Below are 22,366 nucleotides of genomic sequence, written 5' to 3'. Positions count from 1 at the left end.
GGCCTCCATGAGCTCTGGTAGCCACTCCGCCGACGGATCGACCGGCACGGACATGATTCTCCGGCACCATGAAGAAGGCCCTCTTCGTTGCGTCCCGATGGCTGCAGGCATGCAGCACTGCACGGCCCACCTTGAGGCGGAGATGTTGGCGTGCGAGGAGGGGCTGCGGCCACCCTGCATTGCTCAACTCGTCCTTTGGTCTGACTGCTCCAATGCGGCGACGCTGATGTCCAGTACGGGCGCTTATCAGGCCATGAACCCAGTTACCCATCGTTTGCCCGTGAAAAATTAGGGTCAAAAGTACCCCTACTTAACCGGCCTGAAACGTTTAAGTACCGCCTAAATTAATGGTTGGATTAGACCCAATACTACCCACTTCTGGCAGTAGTATGATGCACCGTAAAAAAGCTCAAGATTTACTCATACTTAATACTAGAAGGTGAAAGTTGTCAGTGGTAGGGTGAGAATTGTCTCCGGTCCATTCTATCCATAAAAGTAGCAGACTTGTGTTCCACTTGTATTACCTTCTGTTAGATGGAAACCAGACTGCTGGTAGTAGTAGTACTCGCTGCAACTAGGACGCCGACTTCCAACGTCCTTCTCACTGACTTCCAGCCCAGTGTGTGCGGCGCGCCTCAGTCCTCCTCTACGACTACCAGACACGTCCTTCTCTCTCTGACTTATCCTAGCCTAGTGTGCGGTGCGCCTCAATCCTGCGATCTCACCCACAACAAAATTCTCCACGCCGTCAGAAAATGTACCGATCGTGGTTAAAAACTTTACCAATTGAGTACGTAGACCTCAGTTTGCTCAAAAGAAAACCAGAGGCGAGAAACCATGCCAATTCTTCCTCTGATCTTGTTGTTGAGCCTGAACGGACTGTTGTTGGCCTCGTCGGCCGACGCCGGCCAGTTCGCCTACCAGGGCTTCGCGGCGGCGAACCTTACCATGGACGGTCTCGCCGTCGTCATGCCCAACGGCCTCCTCGCCCTCACCAACTTCACTTCCCAGGAAAAAGGCCACGCCTTCCACCCAGCCCCGCTCCGCTTCCTCAACACGACGGCGAGCTCCACGGCCGTGGCGCGCTCCTTCTCCGCGTCCTTCGTGTTCGCCATCGTGTCCGTCGTCGATGGCCTGAGCGATCAGGGCCTCGCCTTCGTGGTCGCGCCGACCTCGGACCTCTCATCGGCCAACGGCGGACAGTACCTAGGCCTCCTCAACGCGAACGGCACCGCGAGCGGCCACATCTTGGCCGTCGAGATCACCATCCGGAACCCCGAGCTGAGCGACATCAACAGCAACCACGTCGGCATCAACGTCAACAGCCTCATCTCGCAGCAGGCCAAGCCCGCCGGCTACTACGCCGACGACGACGACATGGCCTTCCGAGACCTGATGCTGAATAGCCGCAGGCCAATGCAGGTGTGGGTGGACTACGACGGCGAGGGCCGGCGGCTCAATGTGACATTAGCTCCCGTACAAGCTCCCAAGCCCAAGTATCCCTTGCTCTCTGAAGCCATTGACCTCTCCACTATCATGGCGGACACGATGTATGCTGGCTTCTCATCATCGTCGGGCATGGTGTCCACGCACCACTACGTCCTTGGATGGAGCTTCAGCTTCGACGGACCTGCTCCGCCGCTCGACTTCTCTAAGCTGCCCAGCCTGCCGCATGTGGGTCCCAAACCTCGGTCCAAGATCTTGTACATCACTCTACCATTAGCCATCATGTTGCTCATCGCCGCGGTGTTGGCCGTCACGTTCATCGTGTGGCGCCGGCGGCATCGGTTTGCAGAGGTGCGCGAAGATTGGGAGGAAGATTTCGGCCCACACCGATTCGCATACAAGGACTTGTTCCATGCCACCGATGGGTTCAAGAACAGAAATGTACTCGGCGTTGGAGGGTTTGGGAAAGTATACAACGGGGTACTTCCTGTATCTAATTTGGAGATCGCCGTCAAGAGAGTGTCACATGACTCAAGGCAAGGAATACGGAAGTTCATTGCCGAAGTGGTGAGCATTGGTCGTCTCCGGCATCGAAATCTCACGCAGCTGCTAGGCTATTGCTGGCGCAACGGTGAACTTCTTTTGGTGTATGACTACATGGCAAATGGCAGCCTTGACAAGTATTTGCACAATAAGAATGGGCCAGCTCTATGTTGGCCTCAAAGGTACTTGATTGTCAAAGGTATCGCATCAAGTTTATTGTATTTACACGAGGATTGGGAGCAAGTCGTCATCTACCGAGATATAAAAGCAAGCAATGTGCTACTGGATAGGGAGATGAACGGGCGGCTCGGTGACTTTGGTCTGGCAAGGCTATACGACCATGGTACAAATGCTCAAACAACACATGTCGTTGGTACCATGGGATACCTAGCGCCAGAACTTATGCGCACGGGGAAGGCAACACCCTCAGCCGATGTATTTGCATTTGGTGTGTTTCTCCTAGAGGTCGTCTGTGGACGCAGGCCAATCGGGAGTGACGAGCATAACAACCCGATGGTGTTGGTCGACTAGGTGCTTGAGCACCACCGCAATGGCTCAATCATCGATACGGTGGATTCTCGGCTCGAGGGGAAATTCAACATGGAAGAGGTCAGTATCATACTCAAACTAGGTTTGTTGTGCGCGCACCCATTGCCCAACACAAGGCCTAGCATGCGAAAGGTCATGCAATATCTAGACGGTGATCAAGCCGTCCCTCATTTGACTCCAACCTACATGAGCTACAACGAGATGGCCTTGATGCAGAGCGAAGGGTTCGATTCATACATCACGCCGTGCCCTCCACCGGTGACGGGCATTTGCAGCCGATCTGGTGAGTCCTTGGTGACAGTTCTATTCGATGGGAGATGAAGCGTTGCTCACAATTACAGCTATTTGTATTTCCACTCGCTCTCTTTTCGAGGGATTTAATTATCTTGTGCTCTCATATCTCTCTTTTTCTTTGCACCGCTTGTCGTCTGAAAGGTACCTCAGTCGGAGGAGCTCTTTTTTATAATCCATGAATCCAAGTTATTATAGTGAAATGTTTTTTTGAAAGATCCAGCAATTGCTGGCGTTTTCGTTGATCATAGCAGAAAGCAGTGGAAAAACAACAATCGTGGTGAGGATCCTAGGATCAAAGTTTCAGGGAATGCCACAGACGGCCAAAACCCTAGGAGCAAGGGGGGTTTATCTCTCAAGGGGGGTCCCCGAAGGGGCTCCCTAAGCATGCAGCTCCTGTGGTTCTCCATAGCTCGATGTTGTCTCTTATGCGCTTGATGATTCTTGCCGCGCACGGCAGGTGCTGCCTGAAGGTGCAGTTGTTTCTCTCCTGCCATATCTCCCAGCAAGCAAGCCAACACAGCGTCCGTATGCCCTTTCGCCATTGGTGTTGGGTCTGCTCCAGGATGCCTACTATGATCGCGGTGGAGCTGCCCTTGAAGGAAATATGCCCTAGAGGCAATAATAAAGTTATTATTTATTTCCTTATATCATGATAAATGTTTATTATTCATGCTAGAATTGTATTAACCGGAAACATGATACATGTGTGAATACATAGACAAACAGAGTGTCACTAGTATGCCTCTACTTGACTAGCTCGTTGATCAAAGATGGTTATGTTTCCTAGCCATAGACATGAGTTGTCATTTGATTAACGGGATCACATCATTAGTTGAATGATGTAATTGACTTGACCCATTCCATCAGCTTAGCACTTGATCGTTTAGTTTGTTGCTATTGCTTTCTTCATAACTTATACATGTTCCTATGACTATGAGATTATGCAACTCCCGTTTATCGGAGGAACACTTTGTGTGCTACCAAACGTCACAACGTAATTGGATGATTATAAAGGTGCTCTACAGGTGTCTCCAAAGGTACTTGTTGGGTTGGCGTATTTCGAGATTAGGATTTGTCACTCCGATTGTCGGAGAGGTATCTCTGGGCCCTCTCGGTAATGCACATCACTTAAGCCTTGCAAGCATTGCAACTGATAAGTTAGTTGCGGGATGATGTATTACGGAACGAGTAAAGAGACTTGCCGGTAACGAGATTGAACTAGGTATTGAGATACTGACGATCGAATCTCGGGCAAGTAACATACCGATGACAAAGGGAACAACGTATGTTGTTATGCGGTCTGACCGATAAAGATCTTCGTAGAATATGTGGGAGCCAATATGAGCATCCAGGTTCCGCTATTGGTTATTGATCGAAGACATTTCTCGGTCATGTCTACATAGTTCTCGAACCCGTAGGGTCCGCACGCTTAAAGTTTTGGTGACGATTGTATTATGAGTTTATGTGATTTAATATACCGAAGATAGTTCGGGGTCCCGGATGAGATCGGGGACATGACGAGGAGTCTCGAAATGGTCGAGCCGTAAAGATCGATATATTGGACGACTATATTCGGACATCGGAAAGGTTCCGAGTGATTCGGGTATTTTCGGGGGTACCAGGGAGTTACGGGAATACGAGGAAGAAGTAATGGGCTTCATGGGCCAAGTGGTGGAAAAGAGGAGGCAGGGCGCGTGGCCCCCCTAGCCCAAACCGAATTGGACTAGGGGGTCGGCCCCCTTTCCTCTTCTTCCTCCTTCTCCTTCCTTCTCCTTCTCCTCGTTCCTTTCCTCCTCCTAGTAGGAGTAGGAAAGGGGAGTCCTACTCCTACTAGGAGGAGGACTCCTCCTCCTGGCGCGCCCATAGAGGGGCCGGTCGGCCTCCCCCCTTGCTCCTTTATGTACAGGGGCAGGGGGGCACCTCTAGACACACAAGTTGATCAGTTGATCTCTCCCAGCCGTGTGCGGTGCCCCCCTTCACCATATTCCACCTCGGTCATATCGTAGTGGTGCTTAGGCGAAGCCCTGCGTCGGTAGCAACATCATCACCATCACCACATCGTCGTGCTGACGGAACTCTCCCGTGAAGCTCTGCTGGATCGGAATTCGCGGGACGTTATCGAGCTGAATGTGTGCTGAACTCGGAGGTGCTGTGCGTTCGATACTTGGATCAGTTGGATCGTGAAGACGTACGACTACATCAACCGTGTTGTGCTAACGCTTTCGCTTTCGGTCTACGAGGGTACGTGGACAACACTCTCCCCTCTCGTTGCTATGCATCACCATGATCTTGCGTGTGCGTAGGAAATTTTTTGAAATTACTACGTTCCCCAACAGTGGCATCCGAGCATAGGTTTTATGTGTTAATGTTGTGCACGAGTAGAACACAAGTGAGTTGTGGGCGATATAAGTCATACTGCTTACCAGCATGTCATACTTTGGTTCGGCAGTATTGTTGGATGAAGCGGCCCGGACCGACATTACGCGTACGCTTACGCGAGACTGATTCTACCGACGTGCTTTGCACACAGGTGGTTGGCGGGTGTCAGTTTCTCCAACTTTAGTTGAACCAAGTGTGGCTACGCCCGGTCCTTGCGAAGGTTAAAATAGCACCAACTTGACAAAATATCGTTGTGGTTTTGATGCGTAGGTAAGAACGGTTCTTGCTAAACCCATAGCAGCCATGTCAAACTTGCAACAACAAAGTAGAGGACGTCTAACTTGTTTTTGCAGGGCATGTTGTGATGTGATATGGTCAAGACATGATGCTAAATTTTATTGTATGAGATGATCATGTTTTGTAGCCGAGTTATCGGCAACTGTCAGAAGCCATATGGTTGTCGCTTTATTGTATGCAATGCAATTGCGCTGTAATGCTTTACTTTATCACTAAGCGGTAGCGATAGTCGTGGAAGCATAAGATTGGTGAGACGACAATGATGCTACGATGGTGATCAAGGTGTCTCTTCGGTGACGATGGTGATCATGACGGTGCTTCGGAGATGGAGATCACAAGCACAAGATGATGATGGCCATATCATATCACTTATATTGATTGCATGTGATGTTTATCTTTTATGCATCTTATCTTGCTTTGATTTACGATAGCATTATAAGATGATCTCTCACTAAATTTCAAGATAAGTGTGTTCTCCCTGAGTATGCACCGTTGCCAAAGTTCGTCGTGCCCAGACACCACGTGATGATCGGGTGTGATAAGCTCTACGTCCATCTACAACGGGTGCAAGCCAGTTTTGCACACGCAAAATACTTAGGTTAAACTTGACGAGCCTAGCATATGCAGATATGGCCTCGGAACACTGAGACCGAAAGGTCGAGCGTGAATCATATAGTAGATATGATCAACATATTGATGTTCACCATTGAAAGCTACTCCATTTCACGTGATGATCGGTTATGGTTTAGTTGATTTGGATCACGTGATCACTTAGAAGATTAGAGGGATGTCTTTCTAAGTGGGAGTTCTTAAGTAATATGATTAATTGAACTTAAATTTATCATGAACTTAGTACCTGATAGTATCTTGCTTGTCTATGTTTGATTGTAGATAGATGGCCCGTGTTGTTGTTTCGTTGAATTTTAATGCATTCCTTGAGAAAGCAAAGTTGAAAGATGATGGTAGCAATTACACGGACTGGGTCCGTAACTTGAGGATTATCCTCATTGCTGCACAAAAAAATTACGTCCTGGAAGCACAGCTAGGTGACAGGCCTGCTGTTGGAGCAATACCAGATGTTATGAACGTCTGGCAGAGCAAAGCTGATGACTACTCGATAGTTCACCGTGCCATGCTTTACGGCTTAGAATCGGGACTTCAACGACGTTTTGAACGTCATGGAGCATATGAGATGTTCCAGAAGTTGAAGTTAATATTTCAAGCAAATGCCCGGATTGAGAGATATGAAGTCTCCAATAAATTCTATAGCTGCAAGATGGAAGAGAATAGTTCTGTCAGTGAACATATACTCAAAATGTCTGGGTATCATAATCACTTGACTCAACTAGGAGTTAATCTTCCTGTTGATAGTGTCATTGACAGAGTTCTTCAATCACTGCCACCAAGCTACAAGAGCTTCGTGATGAACTATAATATGCAAGGGATGGATAAGACAATTCCCGAGCTCTTCACAATGCTAAAGGCTGCGGAGGTAGAAATCAAGAAGGAGCATCAAGTGTTGATGGTCAACAAGACCGCCAGTTTCAAGAAAAAGGGCAAAGGGAAGAAGAAGGGGAACTTCAAGAAGAACAGTAAGCAAGTTACTGCTCAGGAGAAGAAACCCAAATCTGGAACTAAGCCTGAAACTGAGTGCTTCTACTGCAAGCTGTCGGTGTTCTGGGAACGGGGGTCCCCGGACTTGACTGCGTGCGGCCTGCAGCGTGGCTCAAAAGGGGGCCCAGCGCGGCCCATCTTCACCAACACAAACCCAAGACCCTCGCGAGGGGCCAAGCCTTACGGGGCGGACGACGCGAAGTTTTCTTAGGCACGGCCTCGTCAGGCTGGCTCACGAGGAGGCGAAGAGATTAAGGCGGGGTACCTCACGAGGTGCCCGTGACGCAAGCCATGACGACCGAGGGCGCCAGGCGGGTGCCAGCCGCGCAGTGTCCTCCTTTCCTCTTTGGTGCAAAGGGGGCAAGCGCAGCCGCGGAGTACCGAGGCATCAGGCAAAGGTTGCCATTTCGGTGCAACGAGACCAAGACCAGGAGGACTACGAGATGGAGGTCACCGTGGAGCCCAAGACGGCGTCATCACCAGAGTTTTGCGCAGGCGAAGACTACTTTTGTCAGGGTAGCTAGTACTAGCTGTCCCCCTTCAAATTAGCCCGCCATTGTTGGCTCCCTTCCCGCTCGATATTTGGGAAGAGGACCAGGGCCCCTATAAATAGGATCAGCCACCCGCTAGACAGGGGAGAGAGGACAGACGGAGAAAGAGAGAGAGGGAGAGAAAGGTGGTTGAGCTCCTCCCAGCAGTTCATCGCCCCAGCCAAGAACAGACTCTCGCGAGGCTGTTCTTCCTTGTATTGTCCATCATCATCAGCCCAAGAGGCAATCCACCACACCACACACTGGAGTAGGGTATTACACCACAACGGTGGCCCGAACCAGTATAAACCCTGCGTCTCTTGTGTTGTTCTTGCCATAGTTTAGATCTTAGCAAGGCGGAGGGGTGCAGGTAGGTAGGAGGCGAAATCTCCACGCGCACCCCAGTGTTCGAACCTCAAGGGTCTGCCGGAACCCGAAATCCGACATTTGGTGCGCCAGGTAGGGGTGCAGCGGAGTCCACCTTCTACCGCTTCACGCCCCGTCGCGTCGTCATCACCATGTCCGGCGACCAGGCGGGCAACCCAGATCCGTGGGTGGCGTGGCCCGCCTGCGCAGAGCCGCTTGCCTCGGGCGACCCCGTGCCCTAGGCAGCTCGCGGTCCGCAGGGCGCTGCGGGCCGCGGGCGACGCGGACAGGCTTCGACAGCTCTCACGCTGCGGCAGGCGCGGTCGGCAGCAAGGGCCTCCAATCACGCCGCGACCACGACGCCGTACACTCGTAGAGAGCAGGCGAACTCGAGGGCCGCGCTCACAGTGGCCCGAGAGCTGCTGTAGTGCAGGCTGCTGGAGGGCGGCCACGACGTGCTGCTGGAGCGAGTGGCAGAGCTCCTGGGCTTCGCCGCCTCGGGGGCTCACCCCTTCTCCACCCAGCTCCCATCTCAAGCCCATGGCGGCCCGCGCGGGGGCTCCGCGTGCGCCCGCAGGCTCCAAGGCTACTCCGACGCCAGCGAAGCTGTCAGCGCCGGACCGGCGGCGGCGCTGCCCCCGCTCCCGGTCCGCGAAGAAGAAGGACTCGACGCGACCCGCGGCCCCAGTGGGCAGCCGCGCTGCCACCCCACGGTGGGCGCGTGAGGCAGGACCGCGTGGCATGCAGGGCATTATGGCGTGGCATTCGGGATGACGGCGCCGAAGGAATACGTGCCCCTCATGATGGACCAAGGACACCCACACGAGAGCGAACAAGGCTCGCTCCTCAGCCCAGACTGGGGGGACGAGGCGCCAGAAGCTGAGCCTTTCCGGGAGCCCCGGGACGGTCCTACTGGCCACGCTGGGGGCAACGATTATCGGGTACCGCTAATTCTTCAGGAGCAGGTATATGCTAACCATGGATCGCAGGAGGTGCAGGTCGCCACAGCAAGCAGCTGCCCCGCTCCCACGGTCTCCTGCCCCTCGGGAGGAGGGCGCAGGGGGCTGCAGGAGAGGGGCCGGGATCCAACATCACCACCACGGCGTTCGGAGCAAGGTGTTCTCAGAAGGTAGGCCCTCCGCTGGGGAGGTGCCTTAGATCCTGCCCCCGGCGGAGGACCCGTGGTCGTCGGGGGAACCGTTGGCGACCGCTATACCCCATCGGCGGCGTCCTGGTTTCCGGTCATCGTTGATGGCACTAGAGTGTGGCGCAAGGCGGGACCCTCATCTGGCGATATGAAGCAAGGCCAGTACCTGTGAAGAAGGCCCAGTGCCTGTGAAGCTCGCCGCCCCGTGACACTCTCATGTAATAATGAGTGGGGCTGTACACGCCCCCGGAGTCTCAGGGGTGCCGGCCTCAGGCCCTGGGGCTCCCTCCCACGCCCAGTGGCAGCACTTAGCTCCGCGCTGGTGAGAAGACGTCCAAGACTAGACTAGGTGCCGGACGCGGCCTTTTGTTTGCTTTCGTTGCTCTTCCCTTTGGTTGTCGCTTTCCCCCGCTGGATTCAAGTTGGATTCGAATTTGAGATTTGCGTGTGTTCGGGGAAGGGGTGCTTAGTCTCGTTCGAGCAATTTCTCGCGCTTTGGTTACCGCTTCACCTCGGCTGCCTCCCCTTGCGAGCTCCTCGCGAGCCGGGTTAGGCCTAGCTTGCGCGCAGCCCAGACTGCCGCAGACGTGACCTCTCAGGAGGGTGTTTTACTCCAGATCCTACGAATCCAGTCAGGGAACACTCAAGACACCACAGCCTCCCACGGGCTGCCTCAGGGCCAGCACGGGACAAAGGTAAACTAGCCGACCAGCACGTCGCTTGGGCCAGCCACTTGGCGCGGGCGCATGGGCAATGTCGCGTCTACTAATACGATGGACACAGGTTTTACATAAGGGACTCCCCTTCAAAATGCTCTCACTGCAATCAGGCCGAAACCTGAGTTCTATTCATGCAAGGTAAGGAAGTAGGAGCGATGCACAATCAGTCGGATGAATCCCCCAATGCGTTCTCAGGAGCACCACCCGAGCCGTTGTTGGCGTCGCTGAACCCGCCATCGCTGTCCGCGTCGCCACCAGCGGCGCCAGGGCCGTTCACCACGCCACCCTCGATGGCCGCCACGATCACGTCGTCGTTGTCCGAAGCGAAGGCCCTGATAAGAGCCTCCACATTGTCTTCCACCCAGTGCGCCAGGTCGCCTTGGACGGCCTGGGGGACTGGGGCGATGGCGGCGTCAAAATCAAAGTGGGGATCCATGTTCCGGAGGTGGCTGAAGACGCAAGAAAAGGTGCGCCCAAGCAGGGCGCGGCTCCTCTCCTCCACCAACCTGTCAGCCCTGACCGACCGCGCCTCCAGCTGTGTCACCACGTCAGTGAAGAACTGAAGATTGCCAGCATAGTTGACTGCGTGCAGCTCGCCAACAGCCGCCTCGCAGATGTTGCCCAAGGCTGCGTTGGCTCTCTCCCGGAGCGTGGCGAGCATGGGGCCGTGCTCATGCTCCAGGATCCGCCGCTGACGTATCTCGTCTGCGTTCTGTCCCGCGACGACCTCGGCCTCCTCCACCCGCTGGCGGAGAGGGAGCACCTTGGCCTGGGAAGCGGTTAACTCACCTTGCGCCACCTCAAGAGCGGCCCGGAAAGCGTCGGCCCGCCGCGTCGCCTCCTCCAGCTTGGCCCTCAAGGCAGCAGTCCCGCCTTCAACTTCGGCCCGGATCAACCCCAGCTTCTCGTCGAACTCGTGCTCGAGGTTCAAACGCGCCATCGCCACTCGACGTCTGACCTCCTCCAGGACGCGGGCTTCCCGTGCGGCAACATCATCCTCCGCCTGCGTCACCAAGCGCTCCCTCGTCTCCAGACGCTCGTACTCACGGGTGCGTTCGGCGGCTTCCAGCGTCAGCGCCTCCTCACGCTTCTGGAGCTCTGCTGAGTCGCTGGAGGCCACCTTCATCGACGCGAGAGCTGCCTCGTGCAGCTCCACCTGCTCCTCCAGTGAGTGGCACCAGGCCAGGAGCTCCCGAGCCCGCTCCTCCGCCGCCGCTCGCCGCCGTTCAGCTTCCCGAGCCTCCTCAGCAGCCCAATATCAGGCCTCCCGAGAGGCCACCAGCGACGCCTTGGCCTCTGCATCGTCAAGATTGCACTGACGACGTGCAAGGGCGATGGCGCCCTCCATCTCGCGCCTCTCTGCAGCCAGGCGCAGGCCCTCGGCCTCAAGGCGCGCGTCTTCATCGGCAAGCTCCTCTCCAAGCAGGCTTACCGCGTCAGCCGCCCTTCGAAGGAATCCTTGGCGGAGAGCGCGACGCTCCCGAGCACGCTCGAGCACGTCCTCCACACCATCATCTACCCCAAGCAAGCGCCAGGGGCCGCGAGCCAGCACTCCCCCTCCAGGCTGGGGGCTGGGGGCTGGCACCCTCGCGACGGCCGGGCACGCCGCGTCAGAAGCCCGGCCGGGGGCCAGCCCGTCCCCAGGTGAAGAGCGCAGGAAGCGCCTCAGCCGATCGCTGTCCACGACCAGACGAGAAGCCCACGGCAGGCTGGCTATGCCACGAGAAGGCCCGCGAAGGATCGCGAGGTGCGCGGGGCCACGATACGCCTCGGGACGGTTCCCCTCGTCAGTCTCCCTCACCACAAGGGCTCCACTGCTTGGAGCGCTTGAGGACGGTGGAGGGGGCGAAGCCAAGAGGGACGGCTCCTCAGCCGTCTCCACAAGCTCGGCTGGAAGGGGCCTGCGGAGCAAGAGTCAGTAAGAGCAACAGAAGGATTGGAAGCTGGGAAAGGAGAAGGCTTACTCATCAGTGGTGAAGTACTTCCTACGCTTCAGCAGGCGACAAGGGTAATCGTCGCCTAGGGCCTCCCTTCTCTTCCGGAGGGCCTGAAAGTCCACGCGGAAGCGGCCTAAGAGTCGGGCGCAGGGATCAACCTGCGGTGAAGATGGAGCGTCAAGGCGATCCGCGTCAGGGGCGCCTGCCTGGCGTGCGCCGCCAATCGCCTCGCCAAGAGAAGCCGTCGGAGCCTCGATGGCCTCGCTCGAAGGCGCAGAGGGCAGCTGCTTGTCACCCTCAGCCTCGGCGGCACGGGCCCCGATAACTGCTTCCTCACGAGCCTCGCCTGGCGCTGTCACCCCGCCGGGAGCCCCCTCGGCCTCTGGCGCCTCATGCCTCCCTGCTCCGCCACTTGAGGAGGAGTCTTCTTGGCCGACTGGAAGGACAGTCACCACCACAGGGTTCTCGCGAGGCCCCTGAAGGCCGGCAGGGCGCGTCCCCCACTCATCGAAGATAGGCATCTGTCTCGCAAAATCGCCTCCGCTCTGGCAGAGGTACAGCAAGGCCCCTCCCTGCTGGATACTGCCAGTGTTGGGGTCCCCCTTCAGGGTCAAGAGCGCCGTCCTCGGCACGTCAGGCGTCAGGTCCTCTTCCTGGAGCCTCATACGATCATCGCGCCCACTGAAGGCCCACATCCGGCGGGAGTGGCGCTGGAGAGGAGCAACGCGGTGTAGCAGGAACTCCTTCACTACCTTGGGCGCTGTCGCGCCAAGCGACCTCAAGAACGCGAAGCAGTGCCAGACGAAGACGAGCCGGGGGCTCTCAAGCGTCTCCTGCCCCCAGCCCGAATTGGGGACAGCAGGCGAAGTTGGCTCCGACAGCAGGGGGCTGGGCACCCCAGCATCCACATACAGCCACCGCTCGCGGAACCCTGCCGCGGGCGGAGGGAGCTTAAAGTCAATCCCAGAGGCCGCCGTCTCAGGCGCGGCAACGAAGCTCACGCACGCCCAGCATTGGGTAGGGTCAACAAGGCGCAGCGAGAAGAAGTGGCGCAGCAAGGCGACCGAAGGAAGGATGCCCATCATGGCCTCGCAAACGAAGGCGAAGACCGAAAGGAGAGTGATGGATTCAGGACCCAGATGCATCATGTGGATCTGATAGTGGGAAAGCACGGCATTGAAGAAATCGGAAAAGGGAGGAACCAGACCCGCCCACAGGGCGTCGGCAAAGTACGGGACCTCGGTGGCTATCCTGTCGATGGAGAAGTGGGACGCGGGCCAGGCCGTTGTCCTCCTGCATTCATTGAAGATGGTGGCCAGGGCCAAGCTGACCTTGCCCAAACCCTCGGCGGGGGCCGCCAACGGCGGCGGGCAAGGCGGCGACACGGGTTTCTTCCCTCCTCCTTTCTTCGTTAGAGCCATGGCGATGGGAAGGGAGGGAAGGTTCAAGATTGAGTTGAGAACAGAAACTGGAGTTCGAGCGGAGGAAGGACAGAGGGCGCCCGAGTAACCAAAAAGGGGAACGGCTGTGTACAATTACGGGTCTGCCTAGCATGCCGCAAAATAAGGAGGGCGTGGGGGAACAGTGCCGCCCACGTCCAATCAGCCGCCATGCGGTGCCCAAGGCCGCAGGCTATTAGGGCCCATGACGCTTCGCTCTTGCCCTTCCGCCTCCCTGCATGGCTAAGTCCGGGCGCGCCTTGGGCCTGGGGGCTACTGTCGGCGTTCTGGGAACGGGGGTCCCCAGACTTGCCTGCCTGCGGCCTGCGGCGTGGCTCAAAGGGGGCCTAGCGCGGCCCATCTTCACCAACACAAACCCAAGACCCTCGCGAGGGGCCAAGCCTCGCGGGGCGGACGACGCGGAGCTTCCTCAGGCACGGCCTCGTCAGGCTGGCTCACGAGGAGGCGGAGAGATCAAGGCGGGGTACCTCACGAGGTGCCCGTGACGCAAGCCATGATGACCGAGGGCGCCAGGCGGGTGCCAGCCGCGCAGTGTCCTCCTTTCCTCTTTGGTGCAAAGGGGGCAAGCGCAGCCACGGAGTACCGAGGCATCAGGCAAAGGTTACCATTTCGGTGCAACGAGACCAAGACCAGGAGGACTACGAGACGGAGGTCACCGTGGAGCCCAAGACGGCGTCATCACCAGAGCCTTGCGCAGGCGAAGACTACTTTTGTCAGGGTAGCTAGTACTAGCTGTCCCCCTTCAAATTAGCCCGCCATTGTTGGCTCCCTTCCCGCTCGATATTTGGGAAGAGGACCAGGGCCCCTATAAATAGGATCAGCCACCCGCTAGACAGGGGAGAGAGGACAGACGGAGAAAGAGAGAGAGAGAGAGAGAGAGAGAGAGAGAGAGAGAGAGAGAGAGAGAGAGAGAGAGAGAGAGAGAGAGAGAAAGGTGGCTGAGCTCCTCCCAGCAGTTCATCGCCCCAGCCAAGAACAGACCCTTGCGAGGCTGTTCTTCCTTGTATTGTCCATCATCATCAGCCCAAGAGGCAATCCACCACACCACACACTGGAGTAGGGTATTACACCACAATGGTGGCCCGAACCAGTATAAACCCTGCGTCTCTTGTGTTGTTCTTGCCATAGTTTAGATCCTAGCAAGGCGGAGGGGTGGAGGTAGGTAGGAGGCAAAATCTCCATGCGCACCCCAGTGTTCGAACCTCAAGGGTCTGCCGGAACCCAAAATCCGACACAAGCAGATTGGACACTGGAAGTGGAACTGCCCCAAGTATTTGGCGGATAAGAAGGATGGCAAGGTGAACAAAGGTATATGTGATATACATGTTATTGATGTGTACCTTACTAGAGCTCGCAGTAGCACATGGGTATTTGATACTGGTTCTGTTGCTAACATTTGCAACTCGAAACAGGGACTACGGATTAAGCGAACACTGGCAAAGGACGAGGTGACGATGCGCGTGGGAAATGGTTCCAAAGTCGATGTGATCGCGGTCGGCACGCTACCTCTACATCTACCTTTGGGATTAGTTTTAGACCTAAATAATTGTTATTTGGTGCCAGCGTTGAGCATGAACATTATATCTGGATCTTGTTTGATGCAAGACGGTTATTCATTTAAATTAGAGAATAATGGTTGTTCTATTTATATGAGTAATATCTTTTATGGTCATGCACCCTTGAAGAGTGGTCTAATTTTGATGAATATCGATAGTAGTGATACACATATTCATAATGTTGAAACCAAAAGATGCAGAGTTGATAATGATAGTGCAACTTATTTGTGGCACTGCCGTTTAGGTCATATCGGTGTAAAGCGCATGAAGAAACTCCATACTGATGGACTTTTGGAATCACTTGATTATGAATCACTTGGTACTTGCGAACCGTGCCTCATGGGCAAGATGACCAAAACGCCGTTCTCAGATACTATGGAGAGAGCAACGGATTTGTTGGAAATCATACATACAGATGTATGTGGTCCAATGAATATTGAGGCTCGTGGCGAATATCGTTATTTTCTCACCTTCACAGATGATTTAAGCAGATATGGGTATATCTACTTAATGAAACATAAGTCTGAAACATTTGAAAAGTTCAAAGAATTTCAGAGTGAAGTTGAAAATCATCATAACAAGAAAATAAAGTTTCTAAGATCTAATCGTGGAGGAGAATATTTGAGTTACGAGTTTGGTCTACATTTGAAACAATGTGGAATAGTTTCGCAACTCACGCCACCCGGAACACCACAGCGTAATGGTGTGTCCGATAATCGTACTTTACTAGATATGGTGCGATCTATGATGTATCTTACAGATTTACCGCTATCGTTTTGGGGTTATGCTTTAGAGACGGCTGCATTCACATTAAATAGGGCACCATCGAAATCCGTTGAGACGACGCCTTATGAACTGTGGTTTGGCAAGAAACCAAAGTTGTTGTTTCTAAAAGTTTAGGGCTGCGATGCTTATGTGAAAAAGCTTCAACCTGATAAGCTCAAACCCAGATCGGAGAAATGTGTCTTCATAGGATACCCAAAGGAAATTGTTGGGTACACCTTCTATCACAGATCCGAAGGCAAGACTTTCGTTGCTAAGAATGGATCCTTTCTAGAGAAGGAGTTTCTCTCACATGAAGTGAGTGGGAGGAAAGTAGAACTTGATGAGGTAATTGTACCTGCTCCCTCATTGGAAAGTAGTACATCACAGAAACCAGTTTCTGTGACACCTACACCAATTAGTGAGGAAGCTGATGATAATGATCATGAAACTTCAGATCAAGTTACTACCGAACCTCGTAGATCAACCAGAATAAGATCCGCACAAGAGTGGTACGGTAATCCTATTCTGGAAGTCATGCTACTAGATCATGATGAACCTACAAACTATAAAGAAGCGATGGTGAGCCCAGATTCTGCAAAATGGCTAAAAGCCATGAAATCTGACATGGGATCCATGTATGAGAACAAAGTGTGGACTTTGGTTAACTTGCATGTTGATCGGCAAGCAATTGAGAATAAATGGATCTTCAAGAAGAAGACTGACGCTGACGGTAATGTTACTGTCTACAAAGCTCGACTTGTTGCAAAAGGTTTTCGACAAGTTCAAGGGATTGACTACGATGAGACCTTCTCACCTGTAGCGATGCTTAAGTCTGTACGAATCATGTTAGCAATTGTCGCATTTTATGATTATGAAATTTGGCAAATGGATGTTAAAACTGCATTCCTGAATGGATTTCTGAAAGAAGAGTTGTATATGATGCAGCCAGAAGGTTTTATCGATCCAAAGGGAGCTAACAAAGTGTGCAAGCTCCAGCGATCCATTTATGGACTGGTGCAAGCCTCTCGGAGTTGGAATAAACGCTTTGATAGTGTGATCAAAGCATTTGGTTTTGTACAGACTTTTGGAGAAGCCTATATTTACAAGAAAGTGAGTGGGAGCTCTGTAGCATTTCTGATATTATATGTGGATGACATATTATTGATTGGAAATGATATAGAATTTCTGGATAGCATAAAGGGATATTTGAATAAGAGTTTTTCAATGAAAGACCTCGGTGAAGATGCTTACATATTAGGCATTAAGATCTATAGAGATAGATCAAGATGCTTAATTGGACTTTCACAAAGCACATACCTTGACAAAAGTTTTGAAGAAGTTCAAAATGGATTAGGCAAAGAAAGCATTCTTGCCTGTGTTACAAGGTGTGAAATTGAGTAAGACTCAATGTCCGACCACCGCAGAAGATAGAGAGAAAATAAAAGATGTTCCCTATGCTTCAGCCATAGGCTCTATCATGTATGCAATGCTGTGTACCAGACCTGATGTGTGCCTTGCTATAAGTCTAGCAGGGAGGTACCAAAGTAATCCTGGAGTGGATCACTGGACAGCGGTCAAGAACATCCTGAAGTACCTGAAAAGGACTAAGGATATGTTTCTCATATATGGAGGTGATAAAGAGCTCATCATAAATGGTTACGTTGATGCAAGCTTTGACACTGATCCGGACGATTCTAAATCGCAAGCCGGATACGTGTTTATATTGAATGGTGGAACTGTCAGTTGGTGCAGTTCTAAACAAAGCGTCGTGGCAGGATCTACATGTGAAGCGGAGTACATAGCTGCTTCGGAAGCAGCAAATGAAGGAGTCTGGATGAAGGAGTTCATATCCGATCTAGGTGTTATACCTAGTGCATCGGGTCCAATGAAAATCTTTTGTGACAATACTGGTGCAATTGCCTTGGTAAAGGAATCCAGATTTCACAAGAGAACCAAGCACATCAAGAGACGCTTCAATTCCATTCGGGATTTAGTCCAAGTGGGAGACATAGAAATTTGCAAGATACATACGGATCTGAATGTTGTAGACCCGCTGACTAAGCCTCTTCCACGAGCAAAACATGATCAGCACCAAGGCTCCATGGGTGTTAGAATCATTACTGTGTAATCTAGATTATTGACTCTAGTGCAAGTGGGAGACTGAAGGAAATATGCCCTAGAGGCAATAATAAAGTTATTATTTATTTCCATATATCATGATAAATGTTTATTATTCATGCTAGAATTGTATTAACCGGAAACATGATGCATGTGTGAATACATAGACAAACAGAGTGTCACTAGTATGCCTCTACTTGACTAGCTCGTTGATCAAAGATGGTTATGTTTCCTAGCCATAGACATGAGTTGTCATTTGATTAACAGGATCACATCATTAGGAGAATGATGTAATTGACTTGGCCCATTCCATTAGCTTAGCACTTGATCGTTTAGTTTGTTGCTATTGATTTCTTCATAACTTATACATGTTCCTATGACTATGAGATTATGCAACTCCCGTTTACCGGAAGAACACTTCGTGTGCTACCAAAGGTCACAACGTAACTGGGTGATTATAAAGGTGCTCTACAGGTGTCTCCAAAGGTACTTGTTGGGTTGGCGTATTTCGATATTAGGATTTGTCACTCTAATTGTCGGAGAGGTATCTCTGGGCCCTCTCGGTAATGCACATCACATAAGCCTTGCAAGCATTGCAACTAATAAGTTAGTTGCGAGATGATGTATTACGAAACGAGTAAAGAGACTTGCCGGTAACGAGATTGAACTAGGTATTGAGATACCGACGATCGAATCTCGGGCAAGTAACATACCGATGACAAAGGGAACAATGTATGTTGTTATGCGGTATGACCGATAAAGATCTTCATAGAATATGTGGGAGCCAATATGAGCATCCAGGTTACGCTATTGGTTATTGATCGGAGACATATCTCAGTCATGTCTACATAGTTCTCGAACCCGTAGGGTCCGCACGCTTAATGTTTCGGTGACGATTGTATTATGAGTTTATGTGATTTGATGTACCGAAGGTAGTTCGGAGTCCCGGATGAGATCGGGGACATGACGAGGAGTCTCGAAATGGTCAAGACGTAAAGATCGATATATTGGACGACTATATTCGGACATCAGAAAGGTTCCGAGTGATTCGGGTATTTTCGGGGGTACCGGGGAGTTACGGGAATACGAGGAAGAAGTAATGGGCCTCATGGGCCAATTGGTGGAAAAGAGGAGGCAGGGCGCGCGGCCCTCCTAGCCCAAACCGAATTGGACTAGGGGGGGGCGGCCCCCCTTTCCTCTTCTTCCTCCTTCTCCTTCCTTCTCCTTCTCCTCCTTCCTTTCCTCCTCCTAGTAGGAGTAGGAAAGGGGAGTCCTACTCCTACTAGGAGGAGGACTCCTCCTCCTGGCGCGCCCATAGAGGGCCGGCCGGCCATCCCCCTTGCTCCTTTATATACAGGGGTAGGGGGCACCTCTAGACTCACAAGTTGATGAGTTGATCTCTCCCAGCCATGTGCGGTGCCCCCCTCCACCATATTCCACCTCGGTCATATCGTAGCGGTGCTTAGGCGAAGCCCTGCGTCGGTAGCAACATCATCACCGTCACCACACCGTCGTGCTGACGGAACTCTCCCGTGAAGCTCTACTGGATCGGAGTTCGCGGGACGTCGTCGAGCTGAACGTGTGCTGAACTCGGAGGTGTCGTGCGTTCGGTACTTGGATCGGTCGGATCGTGAAGACGTACGACTACATCAACTGCGTTGTGCTAACGCTTCCGCTCTCGGTCTTCGAGGGTACATGGACAGCACTCTCCCCTCTCGTTGCTATGCATCACCATGATCTTGCGTGTGCGTAGGAAAAATTTTGAAATTACTACGTTCCCCAATAGCCCTGGTGCCAGCTCTCGGCCGGGGTGAGAGCCGAGAAGTCGTGCCACAGCCCCAGCTCGGCCCAAATCCGTCCGGCTTCCTGGCAGCCCGAGAAGAGGTGGCGCGAGGACTCGAGGTTTCTGACGCAGAGCTGGCAGAAGTAAGCGTTGGTCCAGCCCCACCGCTGGAGTCTCTCATTGCACCAGGGCCGATCCTGGAGTAGCAACCAGGCAAAGATTTTTATTTTGCCCGGCGCCCAGGCCTTCCAAACCAGGCGGTCGAAGTGGGTCGCCATTCTTCCATGGAACTGCGCCAGGTAGGCTGACTTCGCTATGTACTTTCCTGAGCTCGCTCTCCTCCACGTCAGGTTATCCGGCACTCCTGGCTGCAGCTGCGCGTCCGTGTCCTGAAGCAGGCGATGAAGGGTGAGGACGTCCGGCAGAAGATGGCGGTTGTTGTCGTGGTCAAGGTCGCTGATCCACGTGTCGTCTCTGAGGGCTTCCCGCACTGATCTGTTCTTGCGCCGCGAGTAGCTGAATAGCCTTGGGAATTGCTGCGAGAGGCAGCCTTGGCTGATCCATGAAGAGAGCCAGAAGGAGGCCCGAGCCCTGTCGCCGATCGCAACACTGGTGGAGGCCGCGAAGAGGGCCTTGTCCGCGTCGTCGCAGGGAAGCTCGATGCCCACCCAAGGCCGCTCCAGGTGGTGCCAGTCCATCCAGAGCCAGCGCAGCCGCGACACTCTACCAAAACGCTGCAAGTCAGGGATGCCCAAGCCTCCTTGCTCCGTCGGGGGGCAGACCACACGCCAGTTGACCTTGCAGCTGGCGCCCGAAATCTCGTCGTCCTGGCACCAGAGGAAACGTTGCCTGCACTTACCAATCTCCTTGAGAATTTTCCTTGGGACACGGAGGACGGTGAGGGCGAAGGTTGGCATGGCACTCAGCACACATCGGACGAGGATGCGGCGGTCGGCCATCGGAAGCAGTTTGCCCTTCCAGCCCGCAAGCCTTGCCTTGATTCTGTCGATGATAAACTGGAGGTAGACCAAGCCAAGGCGGTCCGTAGAGACCGGCAGCCCAAGATATTTGATGGGGAAGGGGCGATGGAGCCTACAAAACCATGGAGCACCTCCTCGACGTTGATGTTCTCGCAACGGATCAGCGAGACCGTGGATTTGGCTGGGTTGATACAGAGCCCGGTTGCCTTGCCAAAGTCGCTAAGGATGTGCAGCAGAGAGTCTACCTCTTCATGTCTAGGGTTTATGAAGATAACTGCGTCGTCGACGTAGAGGCTTACACGAAGCGCCAGGTTGCTGCCTGGGAGGTGATGTAGCATCTGCTGATCGACTGCCGCCGCGATGAGGTGGTGCAGTGGGTCGATAGCCAAAATGAAGAGGAAGGGGGAGAGCGGGTCTCCTTGACGCAACCCACGGCGGTGGAGGATGCTAGGACCAACCGAACCGTTGAGGGAGACCGCGGAAGAAGCCGAGACGAGTAGACGAGCCACCCAGTCCCGCCAGCGCGCACTAAACCCTAGCTGTTGGAGCAGCTCCAACAGGTATTCCCAGGAGACGGTGTCGAACGCCTTTGGTATGTCTAACTTTACTAGCAGGCCCGGCGTTTTGCGACGGTGGAGGGTTGATACGTCTCCGTCGTATCTACTTTTCCAAACACTTTTGCCCTTGTTTTGGACTCTAACTTGCATGATTTGAATGGAACTAACCAGGACTGACGCTGTTTTCAGCAGAATTACCATGGTGTTATTTATGTGCAGAAACAAAAGTTCTCGAAATGACCTGATACTTCATGGTTTTTGTAAAATATAAAAAATACCTGCAAAAGATGAAGGCCAGGGGGCCCACCACCTGTCCACGAGGGTGGGGGCGCACCCCCTACCTCGTGGGCCCCCTAGAGCTCCTCCAACTCCAACTCCAACTCTATATATTGTGTTTTGGGGGGAAAAAAATCAGATAGAAGAATTCATTGCATTTTACGATACGGAGCCGCCGCCAAGCCCTAAAACCTCTTGAGAGGGCTGATCTGGAGTGCGTTCGGGGCTCCTGAGAGGGGAATCCGTCGCCATCGTCATCATCAACCATCCTCCATCACCAATTTCCTGATGCTCTCCGCCGTGCGTGAGTAATTCCATCGTAGGCTTGCTGGACGGTGATGAGTTGGATGAGATTTATCATGTAATCGAGTTAGTTTTGTTATGGTTTGATCCCTAGTATCCACTATGTTCTGAGATTGATGTTGCTATGACTTTGCTATGCTTAATGCTTGTCACTAGGGCCCGAGTGCCATGATTTGAGATCTGAACTTATTATGTTTTCATCAATATATGAGAGTTCTTAATCCTATCTTACAAGTCTATAGTCACCTATTATGTGTTATGATCCGTTAACCCCGAAGTGAAAATAAGCGGGATACTTACCGGTGATGATCGTAGTTTAAGGAGTTCATGTATTCACTATGTGTTAATGCTTTGGTCTGGTACTCTATTAAAAGGATGCCTTAGTATCCCTTAGTTTTCGCTAGGACCCCGCTGCCACGGGAGGGTAGGACAAAAGATGTCATGCAAGTTCTTTTCCATAAGCACGTATGATTATATTCGGAATACATGACTACATTACATTGATGAATTGGAGCTAGTTCTTTGTCACCCAAGGTTATGACTGTTACATGATGAACCACATCCAGCATAATTCTCTATCACCGATCCATTGCCTACGAGCTTTCCATATATTGTTCTTCGCTTATTTACTTTTCCGTTGCTATTGCTATCATCACTACAAAATACCAAAAACATTACTTTTGCTACTGTTTTGCTACCGTTACCACTACTATCATATTATTTTGCTACTAAACACTTCACTGCAGA

At 52.7% G+C, this 22,366-nt stretch overlaps 1 pseudogene; it reads left to right on the top strand.

The window, feature by feature from the left end:
- Nucleotides 1–831: 831 nt before the first annotated feature.
- LOC119359195 lies at nt 832–3,254 on the top strand (annotated as a pseudogene).
- Nucleotides 3,255–22,366: the final 19,112 nt, after the last annotated feature.

This window comes from Triticum dicoccoides, chromosome 2A (genome assembly GCF_002162155.2).
Source record: "Triticum dicoccoides isolate Atlit2015 ecotype Zavitan chromosome 2A, WEW_v2.0, whole genome shotgun sequence".
Classification (NCBI taxonomy): domain Eukaryota; kingdom Viridiplantae; phylum Streptophyta; class Magnoliopsida; order Poales; family Poaceae; genus Triticum; species Triticum dicoccoides.
The sequence above is the reverse complement of the archived record's forward strand: the minus strand, read 5'-3'. Positions and strand labels throughout refer to the sequence as shown.